The sequence below is a fragment of the Accipiter gentilis genome, chromosome 24, assembly GCF_929443795.1.
Source record: "Accipiter gentilis chromosome 24, bAccGen1.1, whole genome shotgun sequence".
In the NCBI taxonomy this organism is placed as follows: domain Eukaryota; kingdom Metazoa; phylum Chordata; class Aves; order Accipitriformes; family Accipitridae; genus Astur; species Astur gentilis.
In genome coordinates this window covers 11,002,409-11,021,810 of record NC_064903.1, presented here as the reverse complement: position 1 = coordinate 11,021,810, position 19,402 = coordinate 11,002,409, and the positions used below count along the sequence as shown (strand labels likewise).

The window sequence follows — 19,402 nt, the reverse complement described above, 5'->3', positions numbered from 1 at the left end:
AGGCTTGCCTTTAGTACCAGGCAGGAGGAAAAGAACTGGCACTTTTGTGGGTAGATCCCTGCTCAGTGATGACTTCTAAGCTATTTGACAAGGAATTTAGGGAAATGGAGTGAAAATGTGGTTCAGTCCATGCCAGCCAGGGCAGGAGAGGAGGTTGGAATGGCTGCTTCCCCAACCCCAGGGGCTCCAGCACCGAGGTCCACCTATTCAGGACAGCACAGGAGCTGCTTAGCACCTTGTAAGCATACACAGCTGAGCTCCAGACATCCTCTTTAGATCATCAGGTTAAGAAGTTGCAACGAATCAACCACAAAAGTCTGTTCATGCACAGTTTAAGGAGGTCTCAAGTTCAGAGTCCACACACCTCTTTTTTTCCCAGGTTTTGCTAAGCATGTAATGGTGCTTTGAGGTAGAAATTCAGATTCTCCTTCTACCAGGACTGCTTTTCTTTATTTTAGTCAAAACTGAAGAAAACAGAAAGCTCATTATTTCCTGCTTGAAGCGCAATAGAGTATTTATTGGAATGTTCCTTATAATCCTATCAAAAGTGTTCTAGGAGCTCGGTAATAAATGAGCTTCTAATTAATTAAATGCAGCTCTCCATATAGACAGATCACTCCAGAAACTAACTGTTCCTTTTTTTCTCCTCCTGCATCAACATCAGTTGTTACAAAGCAGGAAGAAAGTATTCACTGGAGTTTAATACAAAACATCATGATTGCAGAATTTTTCACTCATGGTGAAATTCATCCTTAGTGAATTAATATTAAAAACTAAATAGAAATATTATTAGTTTCACTGTTAAAATGTAATTTATTTGGGTACAGTTTTTGAACTTGCATATTTTTTTTTATTTAAGTACTCTAAAATTGGTAATGTAAAATTGGAACTTCCATCATTTTTAATAGGATTTTTAATAGCATTTCTCTCTAATTGCATTTAAATTACATTTTAGAAAATTAACATTCATTCTTGATCAAGACAATGTGAAATACAACAACAGTTATTTGTGTGTCAGAAGGGAAAAGAGGACGATTATTTTGCAAATGTTAGTAGTGGGATGAAAGGGCTAGTTTCAAACCATCTAGGTATTTCGAGCCAATTTACTACAGGTGTTTCGCTGTCAAGAGAGTTGCTCTGAAAAGAAATCAAAGTGGACACTTTTCTGCTTTACTTGGTTAAACACTCCATGCATTTGCAAAGCACAAAAATTAGGCTGCAGGACACTCCAGAGAAAACTGGCCTAAGCGCATTCATTCTGCTACAGTGCTAAGGAGTTGATAAGGAGTAAGCTTAAAGCATATCAACTGCTCCATGAAGATGCCCCTTCGGTGTGCTCTGTGGCACGCACACTGTGCGGAAGGTGTGAGAGAGAAGTGAACTCTTTGGGTTTACTCTGGGATGGCAGCTGCAGGGTGGCAAGCGTGCTATGTGGCCACGTCTCAGCTACCCCATACACTAGGAAAGGCACTTTGTTATAATATTAATGTATGGGCACTAATAGGTAAGAAGAGTGGGCTCGAGCAGACATTCCTGAATCATCTGTGCTTCAGGTCTCTTGGGTTCTAGGAAACTGGTGGCTTACGTATGTATATGCAGTGCAGAATCTTGATAGCATCTACTGGGTTCCTGATGAATGGAGGCTCAGGCACCTTAGGAATGGTGAAAGGAAAGAAAAAAATGTTCCTTTGCTCCCTAAGAACGTGTTTAGTCCAGAACAATCAAAGGCAAAAGGAAGGATAAACGTAAGCTGGTGGGGGGAGGGTGTTCCTCTGAACCTGAGGTGTTCCTCTGAACCTGAGCTACAAGATTCAGGATACTGCCGATGCCGATTGGTGCAACACCCCCAGCTTCAGGCCATACTGACCCTTAACAAGGACCTGGGGCATGATTTTGGATTCATAAGGTAGGCAAAAGTTCAAGTGCTCATTGAAGGAGATCATGCTGGAAATAAGGAATAAAATTCACGTGCGAGAAAAGTTTCCAGGGACTTACAAACAAGGCAGAGCAAAAAAGGCATTCCTGCCACTCAAATTAAAAATGTGTCTCCTCAAGAGACTGACAGTAGTGAAACAGCTGTCCCTAACCGATTCCTGAAGTCCCACCAGCACACAGCCAGAGAGCAATGTTGCCTTTTAGACTAACACCCCTTCCAAGTGCACCAAGGAAGCAACACTGAACAACCAGGGAAACAAAAATCCGTTCCTTTTGCCTCGGTGCTACAGGCTTCCCTGAGCCAGTGAAGTACTGACAGAACTGCAGCCGGTGATCTCTGAGCTAGGCAGAGGGAGGAGGCTGGACAGAAAGGCTGACAGTGTGGCAGCAGAAGTAAACGCTCTCTCAGGCAAGAGGTGGGTACTGCTCCTCCTCGCCCCAGGGAAGTGTGGCGGTGAACGCATCCAGTGTTCGTGACGCTGAACACATCCAGTGTTCTAGGTAGAACAGCTAAACCCCGTGGTCCGATGCACCAGCACCTGCGGTTTATCCTCACAGTTATCTGCGGGCCGTGTGGCTTTTAAGCTGAAGTTCCTGCATGGAAAGTCATTGTTAAAACATTTTTGTCCTGGATCTGCGTGCCTGCTTTGACACAGAAAGCTACAAAGGAGCAGGTCTGCTTAAAAACTTTGGTCTGCCTACCTTTATCTCCTTTCATAGCAAACCCCTCTTGAGCTCAAGTTTCAGCAGCTGGCAGATTTTTGTTCTTTCCAAAAAGTGTCAGTTTCTACACCTGAAACAGTGTGCACAGCCCTTGCTTTGAAGCTTATCCCTGGTAAGAAATCACTCTCATTGAAATCTCTCACTAGGGCACCAACTTGCCTCATCAAATGTTCTTTATGAGAATTCTTTGTGATTTTCTTCCCCTATAATTTCTACTGGAGAATGTAATACAGAAGAAAAATTAATAAGAGCAGCCCCTGAAGACAGTGTGGTCAAACTGATCCAGATTTTTGTTAACAGCCCTTGCATCTGACTTCCCATCGTGCCTGATTGCCTTCCCGTCATTTATGTGTGTAGCCTCTGCAGCTTGTATAACTGGGAAATCTGTATTTGTTTAGAGCGGCAGAGTTGGAAGAACAAATCTTTTGGTCAAATTCACAGAGAACAAAACTTAGTAGCAAAACTAAGAACTGGATTTAAAATTTAATCCAGGGGTTTAAGTATGTATTCTGTCTACAGTTTGGTACAAGTGACAGTTGTTGATTGTCTGAACTTTTACTAATGTTGGAGTAACATGGGAAAAATTACTAGATTGCTTTCGGAGATGAAAACTGACTCATTTGTGGGCATGTTCATATTCTTACTACATTTGCTTTCCACAGTCATGCCACATAAAAATAGGAAGGCATAAATATTTGTGTAGAATAGAGTTTAGGGAGGCACAGCCAGAGTATTACACAGGCATCTGTATCTACACGAGTTTGGGGCATATTCATCCCATAAAAAGCTGATGCTCATGAGCCACAAGAGATTTAGCCTCAGTAGTTCTTCAGGTCCCCATTATCCAGGTGTTTCTTCAATTCAAAAAACACACTTAGCAGGAATGATTATACGGTTGCAACAGAAGTTATTAGTCACACACAGATATTAGTCATATACATAAAATTCAGAGCACTTTATTAAAAGCTGTTAGTGGGCAACTAAGTTTTGAGGAGTTTGCTGGATTTTTTTTTTTTTTGATTTTTTTTTTAATAAAGCTATAATTGAAATGGCTGGTGCTTTTAGAGGTTGTGGCTCAGTTGTGGTGCAGTCATATCAGCCAGGCCATAATGCAGAATGACATTTGGGTTAGAGAAGAGCTGGTACTGCAGTTAATTGTTCATCCATATAGATTTTCACTGAATAAGTTCCATTTTAGTGTCTATATATATTTGCCACTACTATTTCGATTTTAAATGCTCTGTCCAGAAGATTGCAAATGCTGATGATATTTAATATGGCATTTTAAAGACAAAAGGCACCCATGGTAGGAAGAAGTGATGGGTTAAGAGAATGACACCAGAGTGAGACCAATTAGTTAAAGGTTATGAAACAAGAGCTACTTAGTAATGGACATGTGCAGAATAAGAAGGATACTCGTTACCTTCTGAATTACCGGGTTCATAGATTATACAGCTAGATTATAAATCCAATCTAAGGCATAAATAAGAGGGTTTTGCTGAATTGATTTTTGTTTGAATTACAGCATGACTTCTAAGGAAAAAAAACCCAAATATTCTTACATTGTCCTGAAGGCCTTAAGAAATTCAGGAAAGGCTGCCAATAACATGAAATGTGAAAGATATTATCTCTTTCCCTCTGTTCCTCTCTCCCCTCTACCCCCGCCTTAGATTTATGGAAGAGACACCATGTCAGAGAGAGCCTGCAATTCTCTGACAGGTATCAAAGTGGAGCTACCCCAGCTCAGAACTTGTGTACTAGCGGTAAGCAAGATGTGGCTGGGAAGGAAATATCCTCTGTAATGTCATCCAATGATAAAAGCTGTGGGCTCTGGATTTCACTAGCCTTTGAATCTCCTGCTTTTAATCCTTTTGAGGGAAAGTCTTAATCTCTTTGTGAACACACAGGCATGTCCTTTTGAACTGTAAAGACTGTAGAAGACTTCCATGCTGCACAAGTTTTGTGTCACTTAAATTCACTACCATGAATGTCTAGAGATAAAACTGATAGAAAGGGACCAGCTATATAATAACTGCGTAGGGCTCCAAACCTCCAGAGTGGGCACTAGTTAGAAGCATCTTACATGGACCATAATTTTTTTTAATCACTTTCACTAAATCCCCTGTGCAGATTTACAATTAAAAAGTAGGTTATTATCCCTTTCAGAAAACTATCAGGGGTAGCAGGAAGAGATACTATTACTTAGACTGAATGGATACAGTGGGAAAAAACAGACTTCTCAAAGCTGCTCTTCAGGTCTTAATGAATGTGAACAGACATTTTGGTGACATGGCAGAGTTGAGTCCTGAAGGTCAGTGTACAAACTACTAGGTCATCTTTCTGTTTTAATTCATTTGGATATTTTGTAGAACTGATGTGGTACTGAGGCTAAAAGAAGCTGAAATACTTAAAAACAAATGGCACACAATTTAAAGCTATGCAACAACAAGTGGCTCTTTCCTAGGTCCACCCAGTTGTGTTAGCTCTACTGCTGCGTTCCTTGCTTCTAAACCATTTCAATGACACTGTGAAGGCCAACAGGAAGATCTGATTTGTACTGTGATAAAGCTACGTTAATCAAACTTGCGTTTCATTACTAGAAACTAGTCTTGGGAATGACTAGAATTAAATATAGCGTTGTATTTAATTTGCGGTCTGAAATTGTATGTATTTGAAAAACTATTGTTGATTACATATATTAAAGTGTAGATTACTGAGAAAGCAGATGTAAATATTACTTCATTACTTTCTTAAGCCTTGGTAATGCAAAGTCAACAGTGAGTGCAAATAAGTGCAAGTAAAAGCATTGGTGTCCTTCTTATCAAAAGAGTGAAACCTCCAAAACCCTGGCATCAAAGCAGTGCCTGCTCAGCGGCTGCCCAATGTCAATGATTCAGCCCTTTGAACATAAAACGCAGAGTAAATAGGATTGAAGACTACAGGGCACTGAAAGTACATGACGGGCAAAGGCAAGGGTGTCCATCACCCAGACGAAGATGTACATGCATGACAATGTGGCCCACAGTATTTCTCTACAGGTCTTTGCAGTTGTCACAATTCTACATGTTTCATCGATTAGAATAAAAGGACAAACCGCCTAAGGTTTCTGATCATGAGTTTTAAAATGTTTCAGACATGAAACACTTTTATTTGAAGGGGCACACTGCTGCAACACTTCCATTTTTGTGATACTTCACCCAGTGTTGTTTGGACATCATCAAATCATTTTATATTCTCAAAATATTTTTTCAGAGATGCAGCTTGAAACTGCAAGATGATGTTCAGATTTTTTTTTCCTCTAGCATGTAGCAATTATGATGAATCAGAGTTTATTCTCTGTTCTGTCGATCACCATAGTAACCTGTACTCTCTGTATTTAATAGGAAGCAAAAAAGTTATTTACTTGACAGGGATGGAGTTCTGGGAAGCATCGATTTATGAACATTGGCAAAGTATATTAATGGGACTACTTGCTTCTCACGTTGTTACGTGTATCAGTAATTTGATCTTCATCTGTCACGCATACAAGAAGAAATTGATTGTAGTCAAAATGTATTCATTAGGATTATATCTATTTTCTACTCTTATTGGTTGTTCTATAAAGATAGACAGTGCCCTATTCAGTCCAGATTATTTATGTATATGTAAAGCATAGCAAAGGTACTTTGCTAGCTATTGGGCTTGTTTTGTATTCTCAGGAACCAAAGGGGTTCCTAAACTGCAAACAAGAGATAACAATTGTTTATTGCTATTTAATGAATTCACCGCTGTTCAGTATCAGACCTCTTAGGTTCTGGTTTTTTCAAGCCCAAACTGTGAGATTCCCCATCAGATTTTAATAGTTCCTTTGATGGTGCAAATTGATTTATTTTATGAAATTACTTACTTTCAGCCTGTTAATTGATCTTTCTGACTGATTACTCTTAATGGGGATCAATCCATTGATCTGCCTCATAGAAGTGGCCCCGCAAAACGCAGAGACGGCACAGGGGCAATAACTGGTATTCAGTGTGGGGCAGAGGAAGCTATGGAAAGCTGAAGAGTTCTTTCTGCCCAGCCCCTTGCTCTGCAGGCCCCAGACACCAAATCTGCCTTCTTACTAAACTTTTCGTTAAGCAAATTTTAGTCTTGGAGGGCAAGCTGTTGGGAAACCAGGGTGATTGCCCATGCAGTTTTTCTTTATGAAGAGAGTTTCTGCACGTTCAGTACCCTGGCGGAAACATCCCATGATATGACATACTCTCAGAAATGTTTATAAAGCAATCCATCAGGAAAAGATGCGGTCATTACATTTCTGACCTCCGCTACCTGCAATGAATACTTCATTATTGAACTTCATTTTTATATATCTATAAACCATTTAATTTTTTTCTACCTTTACAACTTACCTAAACTATAATTACAAGCACACTTTATTGAGGTAGTCTCCAGTCCCTCAAGCATTCGTATATTCTACCTATCTTCTGTTAAACATTTTATCATGCTGCAGTGAACTGTATTTTACAATGCATACAAAGTTAAAGCTTGAATTTCACCAGTTCTATAGGGAATGTTTTACCCAGAAGGGTGAATTTATTTCTTCCAACTCAGGAAGAATTTTGATGTTAACTCTGAGACATTAAAATTTATGGAAAAAATAATGGAAAACGCATCTATTAATTCAGAACTTTTATTTTATTGGAAACACAGGGCTACTATTTAATATACTTATTCTACACACTTAAATATACATTATCTCCTGTAGAAGCAGATGCAATCAAAACCAAGCATCAAACCATATGTGTATATTGATCATACAAAAAACCCCTTTCATACTCATATTATCAAATAGGTTTTCTAACCTCTATTCTTAGGAATGCAATTTGGAGGATGTGCGTATATATGTGTAAAACGAACTATTATTATCACTTCAGCTGTGTGTGTGCTGGCACTGCAGGCTACCGGTTTTGCTGAAGTAATAATTTGGTCATATCAAGGGATGGAAAATTGGATCATCAAAGCACTATTCAGAAGGAATGGCTGAGTAAGTTCATTGTGTTTTTTCTTTCCTGATAAGAGATTAAACATCACACCTGGATATTATCTCATAAATACTACACACAGAGTACTTACGAGATAGATAAGAGAAGACTGGTAGCACAAGCAAAAATCAGAGGCATTGGGAGTTAGGAAATGTTACCTGTGATAGATGCATTTTTCTAGCATAATAAGCTCACTGGGAATGCAGTGGTTTAGCTCTACAAAACAGTTAATCAAAATATTAGCAATGCTTTTTCATCCTAAAACCTGCAGAAGATGGGGACCTGGGGATGGTGTGCCTGATGGTTTAAGTTTGGAGACTAGGTTCAGGTTTTTGAGTGGCTTTATAGCAAGCTAATACAACTCTAAACATTCAAAGATACAGAAGTCTTATTTTCAAATTTGTTTAAGGCAAGTCTAGATAGGCAGGTGGGCAAAGAGACAGGCTTGCAGTAGGCACACTCTGAAACGGCCACCACAAGCTAGTTCTGAACAGGAACCATATAACTATGCCTAAGCTATTAAGCTCCACTGAGCTTTCCTAACAGTCAGGATCAGCCCGAGTGCTTTAGCCAAATGCAGGATCACAAGATTCATTCCTAGCTCAGAGCACAGACAGGTAAAATTTGCATTTGCCCGTGCAGCTTTATCTGCAAAACTGGTATACATACATCTACCTTTCAGAAAGGTGTGGTACACTTAAAGAATGTAATATTGCATACAATAAGATGATCTTGGATGGGAAACTGCATAAATGCAAAGCATTAGATCATTAATGCCCACAGTTTATGCTTTCACATTCTGATGATCAGTGTATGATTGTATCCTTTTTTCAGAAAATAAAAGAATTATTTCTGAGGTAATGGTGAACAGCTGGTAGAGAACTTATATATGAGTTGTGCATAATTTATGCACTGAAGAATTTACATAGATATTTCATTTCCTCCTCAAATGTGATTAGTAGAGAACACTGGTGAGAGTTATCACATACAATCCACCTTTTGTTAATTTACATAGAGCCACAGTACACAGGTCACACATACCAAATAGAAGACTTTAGCTCAAGAAAAGAAATGTAATTGTACAATGGATTTGCTTACACAAATGCATGGAAGATTTCAAATAAAGCAAGAAGACAATACTGATTTTGATAAAGCCACCTCTAAAAATACAGGCTTTAGAGAGTCAATACTGTCTTGATTTAGGTTCTAACCCAACCCAAAAGTCTCACATTCAGCTCCATCCACTTATTATTGATTTGTCTGACATGCGGGGTTGTTTTTTTTCCAGAAATGCTTTTCTGCTCTCAAATTTTAGCTAGCTCTCCCGAAAGAATGTCTAATACAGTCACAAAGAGCAATTCTATTCCTTACAACTGAGCTATTGACTATCGTAATAAAAAGGAAAGACAGAAGTCATGTCAGCTTAGCTTCTGACAGGACCTTACAGTGGTCCTTCAGTCAAAAACACTTATGTAATCAACAAGCAGTGAGTAATGAGTTGCAAAATATCAGCAGCCTTTAATTTTCTATCAGGTATGATAAAAATGTTATAAAGCTGTGCTATTTTCAAGGAATAAAAGACCCTATAACTATCACCAAGACATCAGTTCTTTGCTATTTTACTATAATACCTCTGCTTTTCTATTTTTTTTTCTCCCCTGCCACCTGACATCTAAATGGCTATAATTTTAGACATCAGGACCACATACTGGCAAAAAAAAAAGTCACAGGCAGAGAGTTGAAAGATATTATTTCTGCCATTTGTAGACAGTAGCTTCACTTGATGTGCATATTCAGCACCTTCTTCATCTTTTCATGGGGAGGGGGACAAGATGCAGGAGCACAAAGAGACAGCACAGCTTCTTTAATAAGCCTCAACAATTTTGCTTTGATTAAATTTGTACAGTAAAATTGAAATCCTTTGGGTAGGGGTAAAAAAGCCCCATTGATGAATCATAGAGGAAATCAAGAGAGTAAATAAAGCCATGCTTAGAAGATATTAAACAAGCCATAAAGTTTTCAATAAAAGTAGCATGTAGGAAATAGGAAGACACATAAGTGACTAGCTGAGGTGCAAATGTATGTGTGGGTAGGAGGAAAGTGAAGGGTAAATTTGTCTGGGGAGTAAATCCATCTAGGTCATTATAGTTCAATATGGCCATGATCCAGAAAAACACTTGAGCATATGTTCGGTTTTAACATGTGAGTTGCTCTCTCAAACTCTTAGCTCTGCTCCCTTGCTGAGGCTCCGGTTTGAGTTATTTCATTGCAGCCAGGATCCTCTCTTGAATGATATTGCCCCACTCCAAAGCCCATAAGTCAACTAACTGAAAGATTGAATGGCTTTGGATTGGGTATCTACTTGAAGAAACCTTTTTCGGGACACAGAAAAGTGCACACTCTGCTTTCCATTATGGCATGTGCTTAGAAATGGAAACACATTTTTGCACGCACAGAGGTTGAAGGAAGAGGAGTGGCGATGGCAGCCAGAAGAGATGTGACATTGGGACTCTGCGAGCTTTTAATTTCTGGAAAACTATACTAATATTTTGTGAGAGGTGGCACAGGATAATCAGATTTAACTTGGCCAAAATTACTATGCACTTACTGCTTATTAGTGTGGTTTCATTAGCAGTGCCTGTGCTTGCAGGCTGCAGGGCCACAGTGGAGAAGGACCAGCTGAGGGCAGAAAGCTGTGCCCCAAGGATGCCCAAGGATGAGGCAGAGCAGCTCTTCCTCTCACCCCAGGAGCACAAACGGGGCTCTCCAAAGTGTCTCTGTGAAGACACTTCATGTTGCAGTCATTAACTGCTGATAACAAGAAATGGATTCTTTGATTGTTCTTTCTACCCCAAATTTTGATGGGATTTCTGGCCACAGCACAGGAATTACTTTGGGAGAATTCTGACTAAGTCCATGGCACTGAACCACTAATTCGGGCTGATTAACTTGTGAAAAGGCCACAAGTTCAAATCTTACATATTTTTCCCCGTCTTCTCATCCTTAGGATTCCCTTCTGCTTCCTTTCTAAGTTCCAATCTTCTATTTTCTAGGGCAGAAAGAAATATAATTTTGGCTTTTCAGAAATGAACAAGGTAGAAAAGATAGATAGATATACATGTCAGTGTCACCAGGTGCCATAATATTTATTTATCTTAACTCTGTTTCCTGAGAAATGGGAATAGAAGAATCACAGCTTTCATTGAACAATAAAGTTAATTTCTAGTGCTCAAGGTTTCACAGAAAAGCATTAAAACATGATTCTTGCAATGTCACCACAAATATCACTTGGACTTCTTGAATTTTCCTTGCTTCTGAGCTTGCTCTCTGAGGATGCAACAATTCACTTAGACAAGTAATTTGCAGAATAGAGGGACCTGTTTATCTAATATGCCACAGACTTCTTTTTCTCCTACGAAGCCATGATGATGCACATGAGCAAACATCTATATTTTTATACAACCAAAATGTTCACAAGATATTTTTTTAACTGCTGCATTTTATTAATAAGCTACTAGTTAAAAGGCTTCTTTGAAACATTTCAGAAGTTGAAATGAAAAACTGTGTGTCTTTTTCAGCATCTTTATGTTTCATTTCTTGTCAAACTCTCAGTCAGCAAGATGAGGTGGCTGATAATTATTCAGGGTTGCCAATTAACCTACTTAGCAGGTCACATAGGTAACTGGCATAGATTGTGTCAAATCTCATTACTGGGATAATAATTTAATCAACCAGTGCATTGACTGAAGGCCAGAGAATCTGGAGAATAAATTAAACAGGAAAATAAAATCAGTATCTAGACAGACATTATATTTAAATACATGAAAACAGTTTGTCACACAAAATTATAAAGCATACTACTCACTAGTAGAAACCCTGCAAAGTCTAGGGTGGGGATTAGTGGTTTTGAGGGTGGGGGTTTTTCAATCATAATATACACCATGAGTATAAAAAAATGTTATGTGTCGCCTTGCTATTATGAATGAAAGATAGTTTTACATATGAAGAAGTCATGAGCATTTGTGTTATTCTTTAGCATTTAGACAAACATGCAATGCAATTGCCTTTAATGCAGTTACAGACCACAGCTTCCCAGACACATCTGCTTTGTGATCTACGTGGAACAATCCTGGCCTCGCGTCTCCCATATATCCCAGCCTTGTTCAGTTCTATATGCCTGGCTTTAGAGCAAAGACAAAGGAATGTCAAGTAAGAAGGTCACATAATGGATAAAATAATATTGCTGGATCTTTCAAGATGGACAGGAGAGAAGAAAAATTACAGCAAGTGCAATTGTCAAAGTCAGAGAGTCAGTGAAAAAGCTGTGCTTTCTCTGTACAGTAATGCTCTGCATTTACAAGGTGACTGAGTAAATAGGAGGTCGGAAGAGTAGAGTCTGTCTGGAAGAAGAAAAACAGTTTCTGGGCAGATAGGGAAAGAGCTGTTAGGAGGAACAATAACATCTTAAAAAATGGGTTTGAGTATGAAATACATGTTTATATTTGCTTTAGAGGCACAAACATTACTAGAAATTATCAGAGTTCTAATATTCAAAATATAGACTGGAGAAAAACTACCACTACTAATGACAGGACCTAGTTGGTCCTGAATGTGTGAGGTGTGAGGAGTCCCATAGCGCAGACAAAAGTACATGCAAGACTCAGAAAAAGACCAGAATATGGGGAATATGCCCTTGCCTTCATAGTCTGTATCAGTGGTTTACTGTGTACAAGAACAAGAGGGCTTTAAAACAAGCCATCGCTCCTCCGAGTAGTGGATGATTCAGTTTAAGCATATCTCATAGGTCTTATGGCCAAGAATTACAGCATACCATGCACGGCTCCGGGACTTGTAATTTATTCACTCAGTAGGAAAAAAAGTGACTACCATATCAGCTCATGATAGGCCTGTAAAATAAAAACAGCCAGCATGTAAAAATAGCCAGCATGCCAGGAATATATGCTGATCTCTTAACTAGCTTTGGGGGTGTCTTATAACAATGAGCAAGAATACATGCTTAAGTTACTAGACGTGACCCAGACTACTCACTCATGTTGTCAAATGTATTATTTTGAATCATAAATTGTCTCGCTACTGAAACAGCATACATTATAGCAGAAAGGCTGAGCATATCTATTCCAATTCTGAAATTACAGAAACAACACATAGCTCTTGTGTCTTTTAACTGTGCCCACAGAATACAAATGCTATAGTAGTCAGTAACTTCTTAGATTTTTTTTTTTTTTTTAAAGACAAAAGCAGGATAGCACTATGCATGGATCCTACCCCCTAGTTCAGGAGTACCAGATAACAGAAACTGCTTGCAGAGGAAAAAGCACTTTCACCTCATTAGTAGAAAACTTAACATTGAAGAGTTAAACTTTCTCATTAAAACTTTCCCTGATAAAAAAGCAACAAACTTAAAGACAATAGCTTTTTTTCTTTTTTAAACATATAGATAGAGCTCAAAAGTACTAGATAAGGTCAGTGTAAGGGCCTCTCAGGAGGCATCAGCTCATGTAAATGAAGTTACTCTTTGCTAGAAGTTTGGAGGCTAGACTCCAACTGCCAGCAGTTACTCATTTCTGTGGACAGAAGGCCCACAGCTCCCAGCCTGCTTTTCTGGTTCTTGTGAACATTTCCAGTGTTTTCAGCTCACTGGTAATTTTTATATTATGTACTAAAGTTTTAAATGGCTAATCAAATTACATAGGTTACAATCATAGTGAAGAGTGACAGTAGATTAAGAAACTCCCTTAGAATACTGAATATTTCACTGTCTAGCTATCTAGTTAAATCTGATTTTATAAATGCTTTGATAAGGCAAAAGCATTATCATCAGCTCACTTCCATGGTGGTCTAGAGACCCATCATTTCAGAGGTTAGCTTAAGGCAATAATATAGCCTAGGCAGCATGATTCCCATACTGTGAAGAGAGGACATATTCTAAGCGGTGTTTCAAGGCTGGATGGAGATAAGCCCAAGAGTGAGCAATAACATGGATCTACAGATGTATACGCTGCTGTAGCTGTGAGGGACTGTTGCAGAGACACTAATTGCATCCTCATCCAAGATAGGTTGTTCTTCATGAGAGCTGCTCTGAGTGATCTCTGGGAAAACAATCAATTAGAAACTTTTTGCTCCCCTTTCATTTATTACATTTTCCATTTTTAAAAACACATCATATTTTCCATTGTTCTCTCATTTATAATTCACAGTCTGTAATTCTCATGAACAGTAATCCCATTATATTGTTGTCATTCTACAACTCTTCATTTTAAAAAAGTGCTTTTCAATGACACTATTATTTCTTCAGTTGACACCATCACCTGTGTATTTGTTAACTACAAATTTAATGAAAAGAAGTACTAGCTGATATTAAAGTACAGTAATACGATGTGATAGTGTTTTGGACAGATCTGGACCAGTTAAAATTTTATTCACATCCCCTCCCAGTAGTGTCCGGGCTTGAATATTCCTGTTCAGTGCTAATCGTTTTCATTCCTCTCCTTTCTCAAACTAACACTGACTTAGCACCTATTCCCCTACATAGGTGATGCTAATTGCTAGCATGCTTGCAGCAAATTGAGCCATATACCCACCTTGGGACAGTTTGGGGTGGGGAATGACTTCTTCTCCCGCTGGTGAAAATTATGACTGCTCACAGCTGCTAATTTCCACTGCAAGGAAAAAAGCAGGCGGGTTTTAATCAGAGGAGGGGGAAATGAGGGAAGAAGGCAGGTTCTGAGTCTCCACAGGGTTATAGCAACTTCTCCACAAGGAAGGCACTGCAATGGTTTCTAACCCCAAAATAGAGCTAAACATGCTGTAGCATGGCCCCTTTGCCCTGCTCCCCTTCCCAGCTCCCAGCCTCTCTCCCCGCTCATGGAGTGCTGTCTCATGGGGAAGGTTAGTTGCAACCTAGTGGGACCCTTATCTGAGCATCCGCTTAAATGTCAGGGCTGGGAGAGCAAAGGGGAGACTGTATTTTTTTTCCCCTATCATGACTGCCTGTTTTTCTGGACAGCAGAAATGATTTTAAATCACTGCAAGCTGCAAAGAGTCCAGACCACTCTATCCCACTCCCTAGGCAAGCATTTTATCACTAGGTTGTATTTTTTACAAATAGATACTATATATTATACTGAACACAGAGCACAGTAATCCCACTTCAAGCCCTGGCGAGAAGAGCAGTGTTGGAAACTTGGTGTAGGACGCAAATTAGTCCCATATAACTTCCCATGCAGAAGGTTTCACTGGCTGCCTGCATCTGTGCTGGGCAATTCTGGCTCAGGAAGCGACAAGTCTTTTGGTTTAGGACTGCAGAATATGGATGATTTTTGTTTGCCGCCTTTGTGGCTTTCCCACTGCTCACAAAAGAAAGCCTTTATCTTTCAGTAAATGCACAGCTGAACTAATAGATTGTCAGGGATTCAGTGCAAAAGGACAGTTTACTGTTCAAGATAACTCTAAAGATTCGCAAGTGTAAGAGTCTGCAACAAAATGTAAAACATTTTAAATGTAATGCAGTGATTAACCATGGGCTTTCCATAATAATCATTGTTTAGCGAATGTATAAATAGAATAAAAGCAACATTGAAGCAAATGAACGACCTCTGACACAAAAAATGGCTTGCATTTCATATTACTTTACTTAACTCTCCCCTCCTTCCCCCACCAAACAGAAGCTTTATTGACAAAATGTGCTCTGGTAATTTAGTCTGTAGAATCTGCAGCTCTGGGAAAAAATGAATTATGGGTTCTATTTGTGAGATGAGGAATGGCATGTAATAACTTAATGAACTGGAAGTTTATTAGTTGTAAAAGAGAGAGCTAATGGAATGCGTTGTCTATCAATCTTTTTTTTAACTCGAAAATGTGCAGGTGGGTAAGTGTAGCATCCATTATGCATTTATTATCTTATTAATACAAATATGTGCTAGAATCTCAACAAGCTACAAAAATATATCTCAGCTTCTAATTTAATGTGTATTTCATCAGTCAGTTTGGGAGGCTCTATTCTAAACCCAAGTCATTAGAATTTCTACTCAGATATTTGGCCAGCAAAAAATTCACTTGAACACAGGAGCTACCACCTTCTATCATCTAAGGTTACAGCCCTCTGCTCCCTATACAGACTGTATTCATCAAAATCATGGAGTGAAATAAATGCACACAGAGTCATGATGACAGCCTCATTTCAATAGCTATTTATTGCTCTGTAGATACATAAATACAAAAAGACAGTAAGACAACGATTTTAACGAGAAACATGTAGAGAAACCAGTCGAACATGAAATGTAAGTATCAAATCCTTGGCTGTTAAAGAAGTTTTCTCCACTGTGTAAAGTATAGAGATTTACCTCAGCTACACTTTCACGTGGACCTATTTATTTCGCACAATTGAATGATTTGCCTCAAAGTATTTGGGATCATGATATGCATGTGTGAATATGCAGAATAATGACAATAATAAAGTAGCCTAAAATCTGTTAGGATACTTATCCAGTCTCAGCTGATATTATGTCCTAAAAACACAATGTAACAAATAGAATTTAGCCCTAAATAAATGCATAAAACATATGTGCAAGTAAAAAAAAAACAACAGAGAGCAGGAAATTCAAAGTTCAGTCAATGCATATGAAGGTGTAAGTAGGACAAAGTAGTCAGGTTCTACTCTATCAGCTGCAATATTTCATGTGCTGCATAGATCCTTGGGTAATTTTAATTTTAACCCTGCAATGGATTGATCAGTTTGCTTTGATTTTCTATTCCAGAGATAGAAATAAACAAGGAAGGAAAAACTGCATTAATTTATGCCTCTAGTAGGCTCCTGTGGGAGGGCTTTTTTTTGGTTTATCGTTGTTTTTTCATGTGGCCAGTCTAGCAGCAGATGTCTCACATATATTTAGCTGTTTAGAAGACCAGTCATAGCCATTCCACTGAATCAGGTCATAACATACTATTGACATATCAGACCAATTCAATACATTTGCTTTCTTTATCAATTTACATTTCATCTCAGAGGTCCAATACAACGGGATTTTGAACCATTTGTGCTGAGCACAATCGAAGGGCCAGTAATCCAATTATTTGATTTTCTTGCTGAAGAGAACAGAAGTGAGGGAAAACCGTCTTCCCCTTGCTCTAGCGAGTGAGCTGCAGGCCTGCATTCAGCTTTAAGCTTCCTGTGTAAAACATACCCCAAGGGCAGCAGAAGGCCACTTAAATACAGCTTGGAGGGCACAAGTGGAACATGGCAGTGGCACATTGGCTTTCTGCCCAGGAACAAATGCCAACCATTAGCATCAAAAGCTCATCCTGAAGCTCTCATACTGAAATTAAATGCCATCTATCAAATGAATAAACAATAATAAATTAAAGTAGCACAAGTAAATTAAAAAAATAAACTGCAGTAATTTATACTGTGGATCATCTGTTCTGGATTGCTTTTCCAGACTGCACACCTTAGATTATCTTTCAGCTTTTTTTTTTCTATGATTGTATTTTTGCACATGCAAAATGGCCCTCAATGCACAAATCGAATTTATTCATGGCCTACTCTACATGTTAATAAAAATAGTTTTAAATACTGCTTGCTTTTCCAGTGCAAATAATTTTGTTTACTTCTTCTAGTCAGCAGAATCTGACCTCTTTGGTACACGTCGAGTATATGTGAATTGCATCTAAATAAGAATTCAGACAACAACAATTAAGCATGCAAAAATATACCTTTAGATACCTCCGGTGGAACTGCACATTCTGGTTCAGGCATTCAAGGATAATTTCAGCAGGCTTCAGAATTTGGATAGCTGTGAAGTTAAAATGGATCAGTCCTTTTAAAGTGCTCACAGGAAAAGCAGACTGTATTCTGGAAGAGCTTTTAAAAGGGGAATTTTCAGTAAGCAGAATTTAATTACCTAACTGGAATTTTGCCATGATGCCCTGGCTAAACCCTCACTTTTTGTGAAGAAGAGAAAAAAAAACACCCAAACTCGGGGATACGCTCTATCTAAACCATACCTATTATGACAATAAATTCAGCCTTGTGCTGGGATGGGACGGTATTAAGAAGGAGAGCAAAAGGGAACATCTCACCTACCAATTATTAGTCCATTTCATGAAACAGGTTGACTCTTCCCAGGAACTTCTTTCCCAAAACTTCCTTAGGGTAGGAAATAATTGGCTATTAACCAGTGTGTTCTTGACCCAAAGAATGGTGCAGAAGACATGCAAGACTTGTCTGGATTACATGGATAGATAAAAGAGAAATTGGAGTTGATACGTACTGACTGAGCCCTCAGCTTTCTTGATGTTGCTAGTTGAGATTCGGAGGGTTCTACCTGCATTTGTACTAGGGCAAAAGACCTGAGGAAAAGAGCAGGCAGAAAATGGCGGAAAGGAAAACAGAATGGCACAACTTTCTCCCTTTTCAGATTCCCCTCCCTCCGCCTGTTTGCCCTGCATTTAGCTGTGAAAAAGAAAGGCTGCCAGCTCCAAAGCATCGTATTGCCAGCGTAGCGGGCAGCCTGTCTCACCTCAAGGAAAAAGGTGTCTGCACACCAAGAAAAAAAAATATGCAAAAATCTTACTTATCACCAATCCTGTACAGAGTCTTCTGAACAATTGATAGTTTCCTCTTTTTTACCCTTGTAAATGCGATCACCTGTAACCTCCCAAAACCTCTGCAGGTCCCTCGAGGGCTGCCCCAGAGCCCGGAGCGCTGGCAGCCGCCGTGCCAGGCAAAGCTGCTGCAGTGCAGACTCCAAATGCCACGCGAGGAATGGCTGAGGATGCCGGCGTGTGCAGAGGCAGTTCCCATGCCCTGGAACGACGAAAACAAGTCGTTAGTATGCACCACGCAGCGCCGAAGGCTGAGCCCACTGCTAATGAGTGCTATGCAGAGGACTCGGGTCACGGTTTTGCTAAATTCCGCGCACGTGGTACACCTGCGAAACACAACACCGAAACGCAGCTCGGCTCACATTGCCCTCCGAGCGCAGCACGTTGGAACCGAGGTGCCGGGGCAGGTGTCTCTGAGCCACCGGTGAGATATCTGCCCCTCGACGTCGAATGGTTCGTTAGGACTGGAAATTGAAGAAGTCCTGTTGGGGCTGGTAAGCCTTCGTTGCACCAGCTCTGCCGCTGGGGCAGGGGTCTCTGGGCAGGGTGCAACGCCTTAGTGCTGGTTTATAATGGTCCCCAGTAAGTGCCCGTATGCTACAGCACACAGCATGGGGACAAACAGGAGGTATCGGAGGTCCTGGGCTGGGCTGGGTTCTCGCTAGGATCACAGCAATACAGTTCTGCAGCTAGTTCTGCAGCAGGGGACGGTTGGATGCCACGGAGGGCTGCCATGGACAGATCCAGCTCTTCGAGAAGGAGAGGCCAGGACAGCGAGGAAGGAGAGCTGCCCTTGATGTGGGAGGGCAACTGGGGTGCACGGAGCTGGGCCTTGGGACAGATGACGAGCCAGCTGACAGCTTATGGGTCGGGATTAGAAGGCAGCCCATGGTGGGTGACATTGTGGTGGGTCTCTGCTACAGGCCACCTGATCAGGAAGAAGAAGATGATGAAAAAACGTGGAAGAAGCCTCATGCTTACAGGCCATCAAGGGTCAACACTGAAGCTACACCGAGTACTGCTTAATGAAGCAGCAGAACACATAGACACATGCCACGAAATGCTCCTGGTAGATCCTAGTTTGGCTCTATCTACCTTAA

The 19,402-nt window shown here is 39.9% G+C and overlaps 1 long non-coding RNA gene across 2 annotated transcripts; it reads right to left on the bottom strand.

The window, feature by feature from the left end:
* Window positions 1–15,901: 15,901 nt before the first annotated feature.
* Window positions 15,902–18,931, bottom strand: LOC126050306 (uncharacterized). 2 transcript variants are annotated; one of them, XR_007509493.1, is made up of 4 exons: window positions 17,969–18,931; window positions 17,782–17,844; window positions 17,412–17,550; window positions 15,902–17,031 (listed from the first exon to the last, which is right to left on the bottom strand). It is a non-coding gene; the product is annotated as an uncharacterized LOC126050306 (long non-coding RNA). The 2 variants fall into 2 exon arrangements; XR_007509494.1 differs by having other exon boundaries at window positions 15,902–16,957.
* Window positions 18,932–19,402: the final 471 nt, after the last annotated feature.